This window comes from Monodelphis domestica, chromosome 8, assembly GCF_027887165.1.
Source record: "Monodelphis domestica isolate mMonDom1 chromosome 8, mMonDom1.pri, whole genome shotgun sequence".
Lineage (NCBI taxonomy): Eukaryota > Metazoa > Chordata > Mammalia > Didelphimorphia > Didelphidae > Monodelphis > Monodelphis domestica.
In genome coordinates this window covers 259,035,591-259,057,945 of record NC_077234.1, presented here as the reverse complement: position 1 = coordinate 259,057,945, position 22,355 = coordinate 259,035,591, and the positions used below count along the sequence as shown (strand labels likewise).

At 42.4% G+C, this 22,355-nt stretch overlaps 1 protein-coding gene across 18 annotated transcripts in view; it reads right to left on the bottom strand.

Annotated features, from left to right (window-relative positions):
* ROBO1 (roundabout guidance receptor 1) overlaps positions 1-22,355 on the bottom strand; it is a 1,078,784-nt gene that overhangs the window by 247,520 nt on the left and 808,909 nt on the right. The gene's annotated exons all lie outside the window — the stretch shown is intronic.

Here is a 22,355-nt window from a genome sequence, read left to right as displayed (position 1 = left end):
TGGAAGAGCTTTTTTGTGCATCTGCACACTGGGCGTAGTTCCTTTCCTGGAGGGCTGCATTAATCAAAGTTCAGAGGCTGCACCTTTGCAATAAAGAGCTGGCTTTTCCTCCGTAATTCATTACAGAACCTAACATTCATGTAGCAGGAAACAAGTTAGTACTGGGCAGTCGGCCCCCAAGAGTCCTGTACGGTTTGGGTTACGACGAGAGGGGCACTGATAGAGATGAACCAGCTGCATTCAGAATTCAGCAGAGGAAAAGCATTTGTTTGCTCATCACTATTCTCCATGTCTGAAGTCTCCAGGAAAACCAGGTCCCATTTTGGTTAGAATGACCAATGGAAGGGAAGGATCACATTTCCTTATTTGAATAGTATAGACAGTGGTCTCCGCCCAAGCATAATTGTATGGCAAACGGGAAACCTCTTCCTCAAATGGAAGTCGAGAACTAATCTAAGCGTCATTGTCCTTCTCTCTTCTCCCCTCAGTCCTGTGCCTAGCTCTACCCGCACAGAAATGGTTGAGAAAGGGCTGAATGAGCGCCTGGGAGAAAACCTTTCAGAGCTATCCAAAGAGTCGCAAGTATCCTAAAGCTTCCTGGAACTAACAAGAAGGAACTTTACTGGGAAAAGGAAGTTGTTGTTTCTTCACTTCAGAAAAAGCAAACACACACACCTTCGGGGGCTTTGTAGCAGCCAATACTCCAGGGGAGCACAGTATGAAGAAACGGGTTGGCTGGTTGGCCCCAACGACCTCCAATAACGCCTTTCGACTCACACAGAGTAGGTTTAGGTGAGGGAGAGTCGTGTCATCAGCCTCACTTTCTCTTCCAGGGCAGGAAAATCGTCAAGAAGACTGGTGGTAGCTGAGGCTTCGGGGTGACTCTGGTGTCCTGGGCTCTGACCCAGCTCTGGGGCTCCAAAGCTCTCATTTCCCTCTTTCCAAGCAGGCCTTCACAGGCCGAGGGAAGACCCCCCCCCCCCAACTGGCAGAACTGTGCGTGTTGGTTACACATTACAATGTGTTGAAGTCACAAGTGAGAATCTGGGCACAGCACCGGGGCACCACGGGAAGGAAGCAGCCCGGCAAGGGCTGGGCCCAGTCTCCCACCAGGCACCAGTTTTCCCTGAATCCCCTGGACGTCCAAGGCAGCCAGGACTGGAGGGAGGAATGGCCAGGTTCAAATGGAGCCTCAGAAGCATCCTAGCTGGGAGACACCTGGGCATAGGTAGGTGCCGCCGGCTGCTCCACTATCTTTGCCCAGAACACTCCAAAGGAGGCCACGGCGAGTTTGCTTATGACTGAAATGGCCGAATAGCCACAAAAGGCCCCTTTCCAGAGGACGGGACCGAAGAGGGCTGGACCTCTGCTTTCCTCGCTGCAGGCAGCTCCCAGGGAGGAGGGTCTGCTCTGCCCACGGAGGTCAGGCCTCCCTGCAGCCTCTCTTCTTGCAAAGTGCACCAGAGGCTGCTGGTGACCACTACGAATGGCCACTGTCCCAAGAGCGACGGAGAAGCTCACCTCCAGGAAGGGAATGAACATCTCGGGCTGAATGGTGTCTCCTCGGGTAACTCCATGCGATGCCGATTGACCCTTCCAGTGGGTTCCCTCAAGCCCAATAGAAGCATCTGGAGAAGAGCCCAGACAGGAGACAGGCACAAAGGTGACTGTGAGGGCGAGGACCAGAGTGTCGTTGCACCCTCCCCACCCCGAGAAGCTTGCAATCACCCTTTTACCGCCGGGACCAAGCCAAGACCTAGCGGGCAACCCAAACGACAGCGAGTCTGAAGGCTCACCAGGAGACGCTGTGGAAGGAAAAAGCCCTCCTGATGAAGGGAAAATGGTTCAGGAAAGCATCGGCGTGAATGAATGGAATAAACGGGACCAAAAGTAGCCCTGAAATGAGTGAGTCCACTGGAAAGCTGAGGGACTAAAAGCAGAAACAACTGAGGAAAACCGGATTCGCCCCCCTTGCCAAGCGGGGGCCCTGCAGAGGCGCGGCACTCTGTGGTGTTACCATCCGCTATCCTGCTTTACTTCCTGAAGGCGCTCGCTCGGCCGGTGAGGACCTGAGGAGGAGCCCTCGCTGCGGACAAGCTCCATTCACGCCGGTTGAGTCGCGTCAGGACACGGTGTCCACACAGCTTACGGGGGACTGACGAGAGCCTGAATGGTGGCTCGCCTGGGGCGGAGGCAGAGCTTTCCTTGCTCCTATTAGTCATGCCTTTCCTTGTGTGGACAGCGTTTGTGACCGTCCTCGCGGGTGAGCTCTCGGCGAGCCACAACTCCTCCCGTGGAACTACTCAGCCCTAAAAAGACCTTTGATGAAAGGACAAGGCCGGGGGCCGAGCCCGGACGGCGGCATTCTGGACAGCGGCACGACCCACGCCATTTCTGGGCTCTCTGCTTCCCCACAATGAAATGAAAGCCGGCGTTCCCCGAGTCAGCCCAGACGTCGCAATCTGCGATGGACCGAGAGCCCGGGCAAACTTCCGTCTTCTTCCCTCGTGGGGACCACACAAGGCGCGCTTGGCCCCCTTCCTGGCGTGCCGAGGCTGGAGCCCTCTCCTGGCTGCTCTCCACGCGTGGAGGGAGGGCACGATCCTTTTCCTGGCTTTATTTCCAGCATTTGAACCCTCGCTTCTTCCCTATTAATTCACTCAGTCGTTCTCTCTTTCCACGGTTCCCCTCCGGATACTCTTCTGGCCTGGTTGGGATGATCTAAACTAAGCTGGCACCGTGGATAGTGACTTGGGCCAGGCGTCCTGACCGTGAGTTCAAATCTGGCCTCGGACACTTACAAGTCACTTAAGCCGGGCCGCCTCGGGTTCTTGAGCAAACCGCCTCTCTACCGAGCCAAGAAAGCCCTGAAGACGGTGGCTCTGAGAACAACAAACAGTCAATGTTCCGGGCCTGAAATTCACCGCCTCTCTCACCTGGGCTTCCCACCACCGCTCGCCTCTGATGGGTCCTGAGCATCAGGCACTCCTCAGAACACCTCTCATGATTCCCTTCGCTCCTTCTCAAATCGACATTTATAAATCCATGAACCGATACATCTCCCCCAAAATTAGGGGCTCCCTTCCCAGGTAAGCTCCGCCTGACACCTTGTTATGGAGTGATGCTCCAAAGATTCCCAAGTACTAACATATTCTCTCGCAAAAACAAATTTGAACCACAAAAATAACTGATTCATAAGAATGTCACTTATTTTAACATATTAATTACATTTAGATTCAAATTCAGAATAAAAGAAATGTAAACTTAAAAAAACATGACATCAAGCATCGAAACCTCAATAGAAAGTTAAAAAATAATCTACCAAATGATTGAAGTCACTTTCAGTCACCCCTATTTGTAGAAGATTTGGTTCACCGTTTGTTAATTTATATAACATTCCAAAGTCATGATTAAACTTTTTACCAAAAGAATGAACACCAACAATGGCCTCTTCCAACAACTCCTGCGGAGCTCTGGTTGATGCAGCTGGCACAGGAGCCCGGGACAGTCAGAAATGTGATGGGAGGAGAAGACAACAATCAAAAGAACGGATCAAAAGAAAACACTGCCTTAGGCAAAATTCAGCTTCTCTGAAATGAAATCAATTCCAATTGTTATCCATATTCCATCTTGGTTAGTAACAAAATTCTGTCTATGTATCAACATATCTCGTGATTTCTGATCGACAAATATGTCCCCGAGCATGGAATAAGTAGTCAGGCGTATCGGGATGCAGACACAATTTGAGACATCAGGACTACTTAAAATGTTTATTATAGACTGAGGGCAGCTAATAAAACGTCAAGTTCTCCTATTCACCCAATGAAGGAGACTTTCTTGGACTGCAAGGCAAAATTGGTGAGACAAATTTCACAAAAATGTCGCTCATTGCCCGTATCCAGGTTTGGAAATTCCTAGGAATCTTTTCAGACACATCCAGGAATTGCACTGACAAGCTCGCTTTTGCTTTTCCCTTTTGTCACACGTGTATTTTTTAAAATATGCCAAGATATTCTGGGGCATTTGTGTACCTAAACACGTACATTTCGTTGGATATGTGCAAGACAAGAGCCAGAATAATAATTATACTGTCCTTTAATGCAAAAACTATGGAGGATTCCTGGCCATAGAGCCAATTCTCAATGGGAAATGACTGATTAAAATGTTATGGAAAGGAATTCTATTCAGAAGTGAACCACGTTGTCGTGTTTACTGTCTTTTAGCCCTCCCGGCCTCACTTACCTTCTGAGGAAAATAAAATGGCCTCTTTGGGTCCCAGATTCTGTGACTACTTAATAGCAATCATTAAAAATGGCAAAACACAAAATAATTAAGCACCTCCTTTACGCTCAGCATCCCTCCATCGAGACTTCATTCATCTCACCAAGTGGGACGAAATGGCTTATTCATTGATTGCAAAAGTCATTTTTAGGAAAAGGCCATTTGCCTCAACAGGAACCAATGTATGGACAGAGCCGCATCGGGTCCAATGTAGGATGACCTGAACTAACGAGGGCACGCTGTTTGCATATGGAATGCAATAGAGAAGGAAAACCTTTATAGTCATGACATAGAATAAAATTTGCATTATGTCACCCGTTAATCAATCAATGGAAGACAATTAAACTTTCATTCTCTAATAAACATAAATATTAAAATATCAGAATTCGACTAGCAAAAGTTTTATCGATTCAAGAAACGTTTAAAGATTGAGATTGAACGTACTTCTTAAAGGTCTTTTACTTCTAAGCTAACAAATATAGAAAGAAACTGCAGACAAATATTCAAAGTGACTTCTAATTATAGATCACTCTGATATTCAACAGGGAGTTTAAATCATGCCATTTATTTTAAAATATTCCTCCTGATTGTCAGAAAGCTTTTAAGAATGATTTTCCAACAGGAACTTAAAAGAAGTTTTACTTAGTGGAGACTAAGTATCTTTCTCTAACAAAAATGACTTAAATTTATGAAAAGAGAGGCATGTCGAGCATAAATTGCCACCTGTCTTTGATAGTTTAGAGGATCCATTCATTGCATGTCTTGACAGAATATACTCTTCCTCATATAGATGACCCTTCAAATGTCTACACTAATTTTTCTGTGTGACTGCTCTGTCCTCTCTACTATAGTGACGGTTTGTTATTGTTTTCTTTCATAATTCACTGCCTTTCTATTGGAAAAGGATGAGCATAAAAAGAATTAAAATGAATAGTTACCTCTGAAAAGAGGGCTATACATTTTAACATTCGCCATATTATTAGGCTGGCTTTCTCATTACTAGATGAAGGGGCCCCAGGATTTTTGGCTGAATAGTTTTTGGTTGAATCTTCTTTGGCTACAGCAACAAATTACAACTCTTTACCAATGCTTCTGATCTTCTTGCATCAGGATTGCCAGGCATTCATGATTTCATAGATCCCTTGAAATAGTGAAGTATTCTACACTGAAACATTTTTGGTTTTGGAATATAAAAACCACCTGAAAAGAAGGCATCTAGTTCTGTCAACTAATACCTTTAATCATGTTCTTTGAACATGATGAATATGAAAAAATATTTTAATAAGTATTAAGTCTTCCTTAGGTTTCAGTGAAATAGAGTATAACAAGAATAAAAACCCGAAGGGACAAATATAAATGAGTTCACAAATATTAATGACCATTTTTTTAAAGATAATGTATCCTTTCATATGGTATATTTTAACTTATAATGATACAGAATTTATTTCTAAAAATATGATCAGATTTGTCATAAGTAAAGGATTAATTTTAGGTCCATATTAAGCCACAAAACATATTGTTTCTACTATCACTCCTGTATAAGAGAAATCTACTTCTTATTTGAAAAGGTTAAGGAATAAAGAGGGACATAAAACTAAGACAAATAATTGATTTTCCTTTCCTTATCTTCTTGGTTTTTAGAATGCACTAAATTACCTCAAGTGTGCAAATGACATATTTTAATTGTCTTAAGAAATCTGGTTAATGGGGCAAGGAGTACAAAAAAGGAAGGGGGGAAGAACTTAATAGACACTAAAAAAATCAGAAGGGAACAAAATGGGAGGGGGCAGAAAGGGAAGTATAATGAGGGTGGGGAATAGGGGGCCTGATTAAAAGCAAACCATTGTTTTAAAAAGATATAGTAAAAGAAGAAAAGATAGAACTAGGAGAGAATATCAAAATGTTGGGGAATACAGAGGTGTTTTTCATAGCTCTGAATGTGAATGGAATGAACTCATCCATAAAACAAAACTAAATAGCAGAGTGGATTAGAAACCAAAATTCTACCATATGGTGTCTACAAGAAACACACATGAGACAGGCAGACACTGACAAAATGAGGATCAAAGGCTGGAGAAAAATCTATTGGGCCTCAAAAGAGAAAAAGATGGCAGGAATTGCAATCATGATATCTAACAAAGTCAAAGTAAAATTAGATCTAATTAAAAGAGATAGGGAAATTAATTACATCCTGATAAAAGCCAGTATAGACAATGAGGAAATATCAGTAATCAACATGTATGCAACAAATGGTATAGCATCCAAATTTCTAAAGGAGAAACCAGTGGAGTTAAAGGAGGAAATAGATAGAAAAACTATACTAGTGGGAGACCGGAACCTTCCTCTATCAGATCTAGATAAATCAAACCAAAAAAATAAGTAAAAAAGAGGTAAGAAATGTGAAAGAAAGCTTATAAAAATTAGACTTAATAGATATGTGGAGAAAAATAGGGACAAAAAGGAATATACCTTCTTTTCAGCAGCATATGGTACATTCACAAAGATTGGCAATGCACTAGGGCATAATGACATGGCAATCCAGCCATAGCACTGCTGGGTTTGTACCCCAAAGAGATAATAAGGAAAAAGACTTGTACAAGAATATTCATAGCTGCACTCTTTGTGGTGGCCAAAAATTGGAAAATGAGGGGATGCCCTTCAATTGGGGAATGGCTGAACAAATCGTGGTATCTGTTGGTGATGGAATACTACTGTGCTCAAAGGAATAATAAAGTGGAGGAATTCCATGGGAACTGGAACAACCTCCAGGAAGTGATGCAGAGTGAAAGGAGCAGAACCAGGAAAACATTGTACACAGAGAAGATACATTGTAGCACAATTGAATGTAATGGACTTCTCCATTAGTGGCAATCCATCGATCCTAAACAACTTGGAGGGATTTACAAGAAAGAACACTATCCACATTCAGAGGAAGAACTGTGGGAGAAAAAACACAGAAGAAAAACAACTGCTTGATCACATGGTTCGATGGGGATATGATCAGGGATGTAGATTCTAAGTGATCACCCTAGTGTAAATATTAATAATATGGAAGTGGGTCTTGATCAGTGACACATGTTAAACCCAGTGGAACTGCCCATCAGATATGGGAAGGGGTTGAGGGGAGGGGAGAGAAAGAACATGAGTCTTGTAACCATGGAAAAATATTCTAAATCATCTAATTAAATAAAATTTTAAAAAATATGTAGTGACAATTATTTAAATATGTTAAAACCTAAGTAATATAATTATTTCTTTAAAATTAAAAAGTGATTAATACTAAATGACATATAAAATGTTTAAATATGTCAATGGTAAGAAATTTACAATGGAAAGAGAATTTAATCAAATTAACTTTCTCATTCATTGCACATTTAATTCATTATTATACTATTCTACACTTTATAAAGCCATCATCCTATTTTCACTGACTGCTTATTAATATTATTTACCTTTAGTTAAAACATAAATCCTAATTATGCCATCCTAGATTGCAATCAACTAAGCTAATGATTTTTCCAATATCTGTTGACCAGAAAGAATACTCCAAGTACTCCATAGAGATAAATAGGGGATATGTAATCTTGTGAACCACTCCAAGAATTCCTGTCAGGAGTTACAAGAGATTACAATTAACTCCTAGAATTAAAAGGAGGAGCAGCTAGGTAGCCTGGTGGATAGAGTGCCAGGGCTGGAGTAGTGAGGATCTGTGTTTGAATCTCATCTATAACACTTCCTAGCTCTGTGACTCTTGGCAAGTCACTACACCTTGATTGCTTAGACCTGGCCACTCTCTTCTGTCTTAGAATTGATATTATGGAGAGGTAAAATCATTTGAGGCAGCTAGTGGCAAACTGAATAAATTACCAAGCCTGGGGCTAGCATCTTCCTGAGATCCAATATGGCCCTGGATACTAGCTATATGACCCTGGGCAAGTCACTTTACCCTTTCTAGCTCAGTTTCTTATCTGTAAAATGGCCTGAGGAAAGAAATAAAACCATTTCAGTATCTTTTTCTAGGAAAACCAAATGGGATTACAGAGTCAGACAACACTGAAACCACTTCCTCCCTCACCACAACCTGAAAATGTCAGTTGATATTTTTCTATTCCCAGAGATAGCAACCCCCCCCCCCATTTTCTCATTTTCTTTTAGGTTAAATCTTTCAGAAAGAGAAACACTTCCCCACTTCTTTTAGATACTTGTTTTCATGTAACAAGATAAGACTGGTATCTTGAATTGTGATGTGGGCATCGGTTAAACTTCCTGTTTTGGGAAGGAATACTATTAATTTCCATTAAAATTTCAGTCCTTGACTCCAGTCTACTCAAGTCTTCTGTACTAGGAATAAAAATATGAATACTCTTTCATTAGGAAGCCTCCATATTCCATGAAAATATTTGAAGTAAAAAATACAAATGTTCAATATTAAAAACTTCATTTTATCATGTAAATTGGGAACTTTGGGGAAAAGACAAAAGCAAACATTACAAGATTCAAAAGAGAAAAGTGACTATATCATTGAAATGACATTAGAAATCTCCGATGTCTTTGGGTAATATGTCAGAGGCCAAAGACTAAACTAAAGGGATGGCTCTACTCTTCTAATCATGGTATCAGAGAAACATAAATATTCATGTATATGAGAAATTCATCTCTCCGTGGTCATAAACCACTACTGGAATAAGATTTTCACTGAGGTCTTCCTGACTCCAAATACAACCCTTATGGCCACGCCTTCCTATGCCATGTACTTGAATCCGTTCCTAGAATTAATTATTGTTTTTATTTGAATAGATCTTGGAGGTCATCAACTACAACTTACTCATTTCACAAACAGAGACACGGAGGGCCGCAGATATTGGCCCGTTCAACAATCTCGCAGGAAATGTGTTTAGGGCAGCATTTGAACTCAGGACAGTTCCCTATAGGAATACAATGGTATGTCAGTCTGTCTCTCCCCTTAGAATGGAACTGTAAGGATTTCATGCCTTTTCACCTGGTTTTCCCCTTCAGCAACTGCTTCCTTTCCTTTCCCCAGCCTTGAGGGTCTCCTCCTACCCATTCTTTCTAGGAATTACTGCCAACATCCTCTTCGGGGAGCCCAGGTCCCGCCCTCCGTCTGTACTGCTCAGAAACATCCAGTAACTCCCCTTCCCTGACTGAAGATCCGGCTAGAATTCCAGAGCCCAACCTGCCACGTGATGCACGAGCCGGAACCGGTGTGCCAGACTCGGGCCCAAGTGGCTGTTCACAATGCACTGCACACACCAGGATCGCCTCTGCCCAGGCTTTCAGCCCCTCAGGGCATCCGGCTGTGCCGGAAGTCCACGTGCTTTCAATGGCGCCTTCTAAAGGGTCTCGGGTCACGCCCTCCCTCGCATTCCTCTTGGGCGCTCTCCCGATTCCATGACAGTCCGTGGAGAGCTCCGCTGAAAAGTCCCCGATTCTCTTCAATCTGATACTCCACCGAGGTCCCTCGGGTCTGCGGGGCGCCAGTCTCTGAGGAGGACGAAGGGGTTCTTCAACTTGCCAAACGCAAGCGCTTCCTGCCGATCCTGAGGCCATCCCAGCCTATGCCCCAGAGCTTGTGCCTGCAGCCAGCCTCCCACCAATCTGTTCATTTGCGCGTGGTCATCAAGCCCTCCTGTTCTCCCGAGTCTGCTTGTGAGGCTCCAAACACCCAGATCCCCGTAGGAGTCCCGCGGACCTTCTCTTCCGCCCTCGTCTCCACTTGACGGAATTCTGTTGAAGTGACCCCTCAGCTCCTGAATGGAGCAGTAATTCTTTACTTGTCTCTCTCCAGAGGCTCTTATTGTTTCAATTAGTTGCCAAATAATCTCCCTGATACCTACAGAGAGTTTACTAATATCGCATATCGCTATCTCTTGTATGCTCGCTGCTCATACTCTGGATTGTTTTCTTTTAATAATCCGTCCTCCCCAGAGCTGCCAAATAAAGCACAAGCCTGACCACATCATTTTTCTCATCCAAAAAACTTCAGTGTAAGGAGAAAATATACTTCTCTGGCATTCGAAAACTTTCATAATTTGCACCAAATTGATTTTTCCAGGATATTTTCCTATTATTTTCCCTTACATCCTAATGTACGAATTTTAGTCCTCATACAAATTTCTATTTTCTATCTAGCAGAAGAGAGGAAAGGAAGACAGGATAGATATTGGTTCTATCATAAATGGTATTTTAAAATACACACACATGAATAATTCATGAAAAAACATAAAAAGCAGATTTATTAAAGGCATCCTTTACTGACCCTAGAGCAATAAAATGGTCAATAATTGCAATTGAAGAAAGGATTCAAAGTTCAATGGAGATGAAACATTTTTATTACGAAGCTTAAGTTGATTAAAAAAAATCATAGAAGCAATAGATATTTTCATCAAATAAAATGAAAACTAAGAGATAGCATACCAAAAGTTTTGGCAAGTCACCAGGAGGGGAAATTTGATCTCTCAAACACATTTATCAACAAAATAAAGTAGATAACAAATTGAGTATACAAGTAAAAATTAAAACTAGCAAAGTACTATATTTTTGAAACCAATCTAGACAAAATGAAAAATTCTGAAAATCTGCTTATAAAACAAACTAATAAATAAAACTAAGACTTTTTGAAAAATAAAACAAATTTCTACCCAACGTGATAGAAAAAAGAGCAGTCAATCTCAAAAATGAAGAGAAAATTTCACAAAATAATTACAAGACAATAAGGGAAATTATTAGAAAATATGCTACTCATTTGTGAAATGAACTGAAAAGTCAAATAAATTCAATATTTACAAATATTATACAAACTCATAATTTTTTAAAAGTTCCTCAAAAAAAAAAATAAAAAACAACTAAGCCATAAAGGAAATGCAGAAGGAAAAAGCAAAACAAAATGTCAAGACCACAAAGTCACAAATGAATTTTATGAGACCTCCAAAGAAAAATTAATTCCAGTGTCAAGTAATTTGACTGGGGGAAAGCAAAATGGAAAAAGAGAAAATTTTACCAAACCTGTGTATGAACACTGTCTATTCAGTGATTACTAACTGGGGAGAGTTAAAGAAGAGAAAGATCAAAACCCAATCTCCCGTATGCCTATCAGTACAAAAATGTTGAATAAAATGTTATAAAAAGGCAACCAGAGCATATACAAAAGATTATAAAAGTCATGTTAAATTCACACCAGGACTGTAGGTGGATGAAGAGGAAAACTTGAAAGGCAATCTACCAAATCACAAGCGCACTCAAAAAGGCATGATTCCATGGGTAGATACAGAAAAATGATTTTGACAAAATGTAATATCTTTTTATGTTAAAAATAAAACCATTAAAAGCATAAGAAGAAAGAGGCCTTTCCTTAATGTGGTAAATACTATACATAGAAACACGAAATGGAGGGAATAACTATAGGCAAAGAGGAAAACAAATTGTCATATTTTGCAAATAATATGCTGTTATACTTTGCAAACCCAAGAAATTCTACCAAAAGATTAAATAGAATACTAACCTCAGTAAGGTAACAATATGTAAACTAACATCACATCTATATGTGTGTGTTTGCATATATATATATATATATATATATATATATATATATATATATATATGTAAACCGTAATTGGTAATCATTTAATTGCAATTAAAAATATTCATTACAAAAATAAGGAAAACAGTTATACAAAAATATTCGACATTCTTTTTAGTGATAATAAAGAATCTGACACTGAGGGGATGCCCCAAAATAGAGGAATAATTGAACAAGTTGTAGTATATGAATGTGATATAACTAGGGAAAAAAAGCAATGACAAAATAAAGGAAGAAAAAGTCAAGTATTTCAAGGGAAAAACTAAAAAGGTGGCAAAGAAGAAGTGTTAAAGAAACCTAGCAGTTTCTAATCAAAGTATTTTATATTGCTTAAAAAGCTGATCTGAATGGATTAGTTATTCCAAATGCAGAACCAAATGAGCACCATATTTGACAAACTCTAAGCCATAGACACTTCTGTGGTAAAAATTCACTATTCAACAACAACAACAACAACAACAACAACAACGACCCACTGAAAAAAGTTGGATAGTATTCTGGCAGAAATAGGCTTTAAACCAAAATTCCAAAACACAAGCCAAAATGAACTCAAAATGGATATCTGTCATAGACATGAAAAGTCATAAACAAGTTCAAGGAAAATCGAAGATGCTTTTTCACAGCTTTGGATAGAAGGAAACAATGAGCAAACAACGGAAAGTGAGAATCAAAGGGGAGTAAATGGGTACATTTTATGTCAAGGAAAGTAAACTCAAAGGGTTACCTAATAACTTAATTTGGGGGGCGATTTTCCTAAATAATCCTGTTATTCAAGCCTCGAAACTATTGCATGCACGTGTACATCCGCATGCCAGCCACTCCACAACAGGGAAAGGATATGAAAAAGAGAGTTCAAGAAAGAAAAGCAAACAACTATCAACTATATGAACATTTTCCAAATGATTTAATAGAAATGAACATGAAAATAACTTTGAGGTGCCACTGCAGCCCCATCAAAATTGGCAAAGATGACAGAAATGGGAAATGAAGGACCTTTGAGAGACGCATGGACTAATGGTGAACCTGAACAATCTCGAAAGTATGCAAATCGGTTCAAAAAGTTACTAAAGTTTCATACTGTTGATATCACGATGCCACAAACCAAAAGATGCCCAAAAAATAAGGGGAAAGAGTCCTATAAACAAAAATCTGTATAGCATCACTTTTCATTTTAAAAACAATTAGAAGATGAAATGAATATCCATCCATTGGGCAAGGGCTTTAAGTGATGGTATATAAACATAATTGAAAGTTACAATCATAAGAACTTAGGAGCAAGATTTTTCATATAGAAAAAAACTATTTGTTGACTTTTTTGTCAACATCATCATTTTTAAAAAGAAATTAAAAAGAGACTCCAAGAGAAATTTTACCCTGAAGGCCCTAAATAAGGTTTTGACACCAGGTTACCCAAAGAGTATTTCCTGAAACAATGATGATTTTTCCCCCTACCTCATGAATGAGAGAAAAGGGGGCTGGAGGACAAGCTGATTAAGATGTACCCAAGATCAGTTAACACATAATCCTGCTAACTTCAAGGAGCACTCATGACAACAGTGATGTTGATTTTCTAACTACTTGGCTGGAAGAATTAGACCAATAGCATAACTTCCTCTGTTATAACTCATACTGTTCCCTATGCTTGAACTGCTCTCCCATTTTGTTGACCATAAAAGATTCTTCATTGAACCACAGTCAAGAAAGACTTCCAACCACAAGGCTACAAGACTTTACAAAGCATTTGATCTGCAACTCTCTTATGCACTACACATATTTCATTTTCTATCAGAGCTACTCCTCAATGTTTTTAATCCCTTAGGAAATGATTAGCCACATGATAGCACAGTGATCTGGCCTCATTTAATCTTTGTATTTCCTCTAGTGAAATGTTGTTATTATTTTTTTCTTTGGTCCAGATCTATGATTTAATCTACACAGAGAATTCCTGGTGTAAAATTCTTCCCACCAATGCAGATCAATAATATATGTGCCCAGGCTAAGAACATAGCAAATGTTTGTTGAAACTGTTCCCTTAAATCTCTACCTCCAAAATTTTACTCAAACTTTTCCCTCCATCTGGATCCTTCTCCTATCATCGCCACCTTTCATGATTCAACCAAATCCCTTCATGTAGAATTCAAATGCCATCTTACTTTTTTGTTGTTGTTCAGTTGTTTCAATTGTATCCAATTCTCCATGACCCAATTTGGAGTTTTCTTGGCAAAAATATTGGACTGGTTTACCATTTCCTATTCCGATTTGGATTAAAGATGAGGAAAGTGAGGTAAACAGGATTAAGTGACTTGCCCAAGGTCATACAGCTAGCGAGTGACTGAGGCCAGATTTTAAGTCAGAAAGATGAGTCTTTCTGATTCTAGGTCTGGTACTCTATCCACTGTACCATCTAGCTGTTCCAGGGTCCTTAAGAGGAAGCAAAAACACGGATAATAATGCTTCTTCTTTAATGTCATTTTCCTTATTAGCTATAAAATGAGAGGGACAATAACACCTCCCTCAAAAGGTTGTAGTGAGGATCAAAGGAGGGAATAGCTGGAAAGCACTTAGCATAGTATCTGTGACATAACAGGTACTATAGGAATGCTCATTCCCTACCCCTTTATTCACTTGCTCTCTATCAAACTGGACTATGGAAAGCCTTCATCCCCTTCACTCTCCCTCTATGGATAGTGAGATCAAATTCTTCTGAGTGAGCTGGGATCGCAATTAGGACCTTCTAGTAGTATTCTCTGGCAAGCTACAATAAACAGAAAGTCAAATGTGAGTAATCCCTGGAGGACCTCACAACCTAAAACAATTCCTTTTCAGTTTGAACTCTACTGGAAGTATTCTAGGATCATAGAAAACATCTATTCTTATGCCTCTCAGTATGGATGAGATGATGTTTGAATAAAGTTTCTGATAAATCATTTCAAGGAATGTTTTAGAGTCTAAGTATAGACATATGTAACAACACCTTGTTGGAGGACCTACACTTTCCACAAAAGAACTAATTTAAATGATTTCATTTAAAAACAAACTTTTCCAACCTCAATACCTTTGAATACAACCAAAGTCCACTAGAAATCATTTGTGAAAACTATTTTCCTTCACATTTTCATCAAATTTAAGTTTATAGAATATAATAAATACTTGAAAACAGATTAGAAAGGCATCAGATATGCTGCTTCATGTTTATTGATGCCTTTCAAAGGGCTTTTTTGGTAGTATTATTATCTAAAGTTTTCCATTTGTTTATCTTCTCATTTCCAGACATGTTGAGTACCGATTCTCAAGCTACATTAAAACATTACACAGTATTTAACTGTCAATAGTCACCTATGCTAATTTCTATAACCTAACAATTTGGTCAGTCCAGTAGATATCAACAGAGTTTACAAATGTTGCTTTTTAGGATTTTAATAAAATTGATATTGAGTTGATTTTGCTCATGGAAAAGACGTCTGGACAATAAATACTAAATAAATTAACAGCACAGAAAAAGACTTGAAGTGAGTGATATAAGGAGTTATAAAATCAGACTGTAGAAGGACCGAAAAATGAGCATTTATGACCTAAAAACATACTGTCAATAAGAAGTCACAAATGACCAATTACTAAATTCTTAAGAATTCGGATTGTTAAAAAAAATCAGAAAACTGGTTCTTAAGAAAGTCCCAAGGGGCTTCATATCCACCATTCAATTCCGGTTGAAATAACAACCAGAGTACTGCAGTATGCATAACTACAACCTACTTTACAAGAAAACAAAGGAAGTGGCTCTCAGGGGATTAGTAATAGAATATGGAACCTTTAACCTCAAGGTCATGTCACTGAATTTGGTCCAGATGTGTTTATCCAATAATTTTAGCAGAGTCCAGCTGTTATATACAGTATGGGAAGAAAATTGATCTCTATTGAATCCTTTCCACAAAGCTGTATGTCTATTCGCCAAAGCATGCCAATAAAGCTATGGGGATCTAATTAGAGAGCTAAACAATATTGAGCCTTTTTTCCAAGAATTTATTTTAAAAATCCTTGAACAGACGACATGGAAAATAAAATGTAAATATCATTCACTGCTGTTCGGCTGGTTGTGGAGTCTTTCCGGCAGCAGGTAAGAGAATATTACTCTCTACGGTTACCAATTAGATACCCTACTTAAACTGAGGGCACAGGCAAGGCAGAAGATAATGAAGTTCAATGACATTTAGTGCATCAAAGTCCCAAACTACTGCTTACCTTTTCCAGAGAAACGATAAAGATTATTATTTAGTAATTATTTTTCAAAATCTTTATTCTTTTACTATTTTTAATCAGTTGCTTTTCTAGTTTGTTTGCTAATTGATCTGCTCCCTTTCCCCTGATATTAGAGTTATAATTCTCCACTTAAGAACGACTTTGGCCGTATCCCATGAATGATGACGTGTCGTCTAATTGCTACCACTTTAAATCCAATTTTCTATCTCATGTCATTTGTCTGACACTTGCTCTTTCTGTTTATACTGCTGTAGTCATTAGGTATGATTTTTCCTGGTTCTTCTGGCTTCGTTTTGCATTCGTTCAGAAAAGTCTTCAAAACTCCCAGGCGCTACTTCGGCTCCGTCTCCCAGTGTGCTTTGGACAAGACTGCTGTATCCTGTGATTTCTGGGAGCTGTTCTAATGGGTGCGCTTTGCTTTGCTCCTACAAAGGCCTTTTTTACATGAAAGCTTTTGCAGGATTCTGATAGACTTTTTGCAGATTGGCTGGAGAAGCTTATGGTTATTTTTCTTTGGATTCTTTTATTATTTCTCCTTCTGATACACTTTAGAGATTTCACAAGGAATTGGGGGGGGGGGGGATTTGGTATCCTTAGACAGCACCTCCTTCCTAGAATTCTCCCTTCCACTTTTATTTACCTTAATTTTTATTTTGTTCCCAAATCTCTCTGTCCTTCCTCACCTTGACCAACCCAATGAAGAGTCAAGAAACATAACATCCACTAAAAAAATGAAAAGTATTTCCACTTTAGGAGACAGAGCCAGAGAATGCATTGATCTTCCCTCAGTCCATCAGTTCTCTCTTTGCGGATTTCATTAGGAGCCCTTTGGAACCGTCCTGGATAATGGCGCCGATCACAGTCGCGAAGTCTTTCCCTGTTGGTGACCACGACGCTGCTGCCCTTAACGGAATGCCATGTTCGCTTTGTTCCATGATTTCACTCTTCATCAGTTCCTGTAAGTCTTTCCAGGCTCTCCTGGTCTCCATCTCCCCTAGTAAACAGTGTTCCATCACAAATGTGCTCCCAACTTGGGGGTGGCCCCCCCAATTCGTCCAATTCTTTGCCACCCCACAAACGTTCTCAATACTTTTGTACATAAGAGTTCTTTTCATTCCCTTCGTCCAGCCCAGTCATTCCCAGGACCTGCAGCTAAAGGGGTGCACGGCCAAAGGTGCAAGTGTTCCCACTCCAGCAGAGATCGGGATCTCTTTTCCATGTGCTCTCTAGCATGGACCCTTCCCCTTTGTGTCCCGGTAGCCCATCGGGTCCGTGTGAGGAGCTCCCTCCTCCTTCCAGGCTCTTCGATGGTTCCGGAGAGCTCCGAACTCTCTGCCGTTCCTTCCTGTTCTCCACAAGGCCAAGGAAGAGGCTCGACATTTGTGTTTCCGCGTGACGACCGTACGGCTGAGCAAGGGCTCTGTCCAGGAAGGCAGACTCTGCCCGACGTCTTCAGCTCACGGAAACCTCCTTTCCCCAAGAAGCGCCTATGAACGCTCGGAGGGCTTCTCCACACCAACCCTCGTCGATTCGAGCCTCGGCACTCTGTGGACTGAGCCAGACCGTCACTCTGCAGAGGACAGACTTCAGGGGGGGTCCTGGGGAAGTGGAGGCTGCCCAGTGAGGAGAAGCATCCACTTTCCATTGACGGGAGATGCATCTGTGGCCTCGCTGTCGCCTACCACTGAGCAGCCAATAAAACTGTCTGCTCGGGATCGTCGCATCGAGTCACTTCCACTTCTCGACATCCCTTCTCCGAGAGCAGAGGCTGAAAGCAGACTGAAGCGACTTCCTGAGCAACTGAAAAGCAAGTGCAAGAACAGGAGACAGTCTTTCCCCTCCGAGTGGCCAGCCTAAAGGAGGGCCCAGGACGTGCTGCCTGGCCACGTCCTGACGTGTTTCCCGAACTGGGAGCCTCACAGGAAGGGCTCTTTGGTGAGAAAGCCAGCAGACGTCGGTCTGTTCTCGAGAGAAAACAGCTTCCGCAGGGAGGGAGCAGCCATGTGCGAAGGAGGCAAGAAGCAGGCTTTCACTTGCCCACATTACTTTTCTTTAAACTTTAACGTCATTAGCAATTTACATATGAAACGTGGGCCAAGTAAGGGCTGGCAGATGAACTACAGGACAAACGGAATCATCAACCGCATGCTAGAAAGGAAACCCGAGCAGTGAGGGTTTCCCTTACACGCAGCACTCTTCCTTGGCCTAATCCCCGAGAACTGCAGCGCTGCGTGGAAGGCGGGAGCCAAAAGCTCCAGTCCGACACGCACGAGTTCTTTTTCTGCGCCAATTCCTGGTCCCGCAAGCTCTTCTGCTTCCCTCACGCCCGCGAGGCGCCTCCCTTTAAAGACGTTGGAGCACTTCAGATATCACTTTGCAGCCCTCTTAGACGAACTCCCAAAAGCCGAAGAACACGCTTCGATCAAGGCTCGGACGCATCGCGTCGGGCATCCCCGGATGAGGTGGCTCGTCCTGCCGAGCCGCGGTGAAGGACCGACCCAGAACAGCCGAGTCCAGCCCAGGAGCTCCACGTGTGTCCTCGGCCCTGGTGCATCGGGATGACGCGAAGACCTGCTGCCTGCGCTGGCGATGCACGTTCCCATACGCCCCGCTTACGTTGTGGGGCCGAGCCGGTAACTGCAGGCCTTTGTGCCTAGCAAAGAGCACCTGAAAACATCCACATTGGAGCAGATCTCATGCTGACAAGTTCTGACGTGAGAAAATCCCTGAAGAAAGACTCGATCTGTTGAACAGGTTCGAAGGTCTAAAAGACGCCCCAATAACTGCTCCGAAGCGTGCACGGCCAGCAAAGCTCATCAGAGCGTCCCTCACGTGCGTGTTCGACTCACGAGCCCCGCAGAAGACAGAGAGCATCCTTTGGACCGGCTCCTGCCCGTGCCGACGAAACGCAAAGGATCGAAGCAATGGACGGAGAAATGCCGTCGCTGTGGGCTTAGCGGCTGGCTCTGTGGCTGGGCGCCCCCTGTGTTTACACACCATCATGCCCTGGGGTCCAATTGGTCTAACTCACGGTACCAGCTACAACGGGGGCCAGAGCCGCGCTGGGTGCGGGCGAACGCATTCCCGTCTAACGTTTTTAGCCATTCATTACCTCATGACCCAGAACCGTAAGTTGGGCAATGAGTCAAGACGACGAGCACCAGAAGGACGGGGCGCTGCCTCCGCGGCACGGAAACACATCTGGTTTGCGAGACTGAACTCCAAAGGTCTGCTAGTGCGGAATGTGCTCATCGAGTCCTTTTCCTGAGAGAATCCCGCTCTCTTCTGGGTCCCTTCAAGCAGGTTTACCTTCCTTACGTGTTTCCCCCCATCACTGCTTACTGAGAGGTCATCCATGCCCATCCTTGGGAATTAGGCCGCTAACTATCTAACCTTCACTTGAAAGGCTTGGCAAACGTAGAGGAAAATGTCCGTCCTCAGGACACGAATACCCCTCGGGGACCCCACATCAGTGGCGCAACGTTTCAAGGTTTACAAAGCGCTTTATCGATGCCATTTCCCTCGGTGAACCAACCACCTCAAAGGGTAGCTGACGTTTTCATCCTCATCTTTCAGACGAAGAAATGACAACGGTTAATTAACCTGAGGTCCCAGAGCCAATAAATGTGAAGTAGGATTTGAACATGGGCCTTCCAGATCCAAAGTCTAAACATATTATGAGAGAAAACAGCGAAATGAATGCCAGTGAATATTCTTAAATTGGGGTGTTTTTTTCATGAAAGGATATGTAATGTTTTAAAGTCGTGAGAAAAACATTGCCATGTAATCCTATTTAATACTATTTGTTAGCAGATATAACAGTTGATGTCAGGTGTAGTAAACTTGAGCGTCTAGCTTCTGAGGAAAAAATGATATAGATTAAAAAACTATCGGACAATAATTGTCTCCTAAAGACTAAATGACACAAAATACTGCCTTTAGAATTTCTGCTCACTAAAAATGCTTTTAGATAGCGTCTGTGATCATTATTAGAGCTAAAAACCAAAAAATATTTCAGGGAAAAACAACTAAAATCGGAGATCTAGAATTAAGATGTCAATGATATTATTTCTGGTGATAAGAAATAACGGAGAAAAACATAATATGAAGAAAAATGATAGAGATAAAGAGAAAGACTGCGAGACAGGAAGAAACGTAAGATAACCTTTCTGGTTTCAAACGTTGCCTATTAGACACACGACCACTTCAGAGAGCAATAGTCTCAAGATGTCATCTCCTTTCGCCCTTTGGCCATAATGTCCTCTTTTTAGGACATTTTGTCCAGTCGCTGTGTCTAGTGAGCCTAAATGGTAACTATGCAGCCATCCTAGGGATTTGCAACACCAAACGGTGGCTCACCATGCAGTGGGTCTAACTCCTCTAGGAGGAGAGGAGGCCACAATCAATCGATAGCTCAGGGGACAAATGTTACCCAGAGATACAACTGGAGAAGCTTGGCAGCACCGTCACAAAAATCATGGGGATTTTAAAAATAAAAATGAATTCTGAAAGTGGTAGCCTTTTAGTAGGTGCTTGAGTCTCCTTCCCTTCAACCCATACTTCAGTTGAAGGAAGTATTTTAAGGATAAAAAGGGATTCGACTTAGTATTCGACAAGTACTCCAGTACAGCTGTGGTGTCCCAGGATTCCATCGCCAAGCCATCCTTGTCTCTGATTCTCGATCCTCGACTGAGGCTTTACTGAAGTTCTGGATTCATGTATCTGTCATTTATGCATTGATCTACTTCTTTTGCCTCCTTCCTCTCCTCCACGTTCCCTCAATGATGTGTTACTTCCCAATCTCTCTTTTCTCCAGCTCCACATTCCCTGCGTATTGATTCACTCTGGCAACAGGCCTCTTGCTGAGACATTAGTGTTCCTTTTGTTCTCTTCCTGACTCTTTCCCCTGCAGTCCTCTCTGAGCCTCCGTTCTCTCCTCCTCGATGCACACTCGTCCTTCTCACCTTTGTTCAGCAGGAGAAACCAAGGCGTCGAATGGCCTCGTTTACGCTCTTTCCTCAGCGACGTCTACGGTTTTACTTCCAAGTCTTGCTGTTGCGTATGAGGAAAGCTTTTGTCTCCGATGGGCCCTTCTAGCTCCTGCTCTCCTCCAGGATGCGTCTCAATGAGGGCGCCACTTCAGGTCTGCACTGATACCCCACACACTCTAGGAGCACGCACAGCCCACTTTGGGCCCGGAGCTAGAGAAAAAGCGGGGGTGGCCGTAGGCGGGATTTGAGGAACCCTCAAATACAGGCACACAGACAGACTGTTGCTGACCCTGCGAGCCAGAAATCAAATCCTTCGGAATGCAAATGGTGCCAAAAAGAAGCGCCCATCCCCATAATTCGTGGCAATCGATGACCATCAGCGGTGGCCAAGAATGAGAAACAAAGCATGTATGTGGCCGCCGACGGGGAATTGGCTAAGCAGTGAGGGTGCAGCCACATGACCAAAGACAATGATGAGCGGGTCAGAACACTTCCCTTAAATCGTGCAAAGTAGACCAAGCAAGGAAAACGCTATGCACGATGGCTACAGCAATGCACAGGGAAGGCAACAACGGATCCCAAGGGGATGCTGATAAATGACAAGGACCCAGCTGGGCCCGAGTCACCACGGAGTCCTGAACAGAAGGCCATCTGTTCCGCTGACACGTTCGTGGGTTCTACTGAACGAAGATCCCCCTTTTCCATTCTCTATTGTAGGGAACATCTCTCTGGAAAAAGACAGGAGCGAAATCGGGAAGTGCAGGTGAGGTAGCAAGAGGGGGAAAGCGTTTGAATGGAAGAACTGTAATATGGCTTGGTGGGCTGCAGTCAGGAAGTTCATCTGTGCCTCGCCCTAAAAGGCTCAGAGCTCTAAGCTCCAAAGACCTTCCGTGACTACCGATGCACCACACACTTCCGGCTCTCCTTTCAGTGGAGCCCCATCAAAGCTCCTCGAGCCGAGCTCCTCACACGCACTTTGAAGCACCGCAAACACGAAGGCGGCGGCTCCTAGGGGAATCTTTTCAATGTTTAGGTGTGGCCTCGCGTGAAGGTCCAGTGAAGGACTGAGGCCCAACGTCACCCCCCAAGCAGGCTCTCTAAGAAGTCTGCCTTTCTGAGCTTGGTTTCTGCTGGCCCGCATTGAGCAGGCACTAAATGGCTGTCAGATTCTCACACTCTACGTGGGAAGCCACTACTAAGGAGCTGATCACGAGTGGAACGTGTCTAGC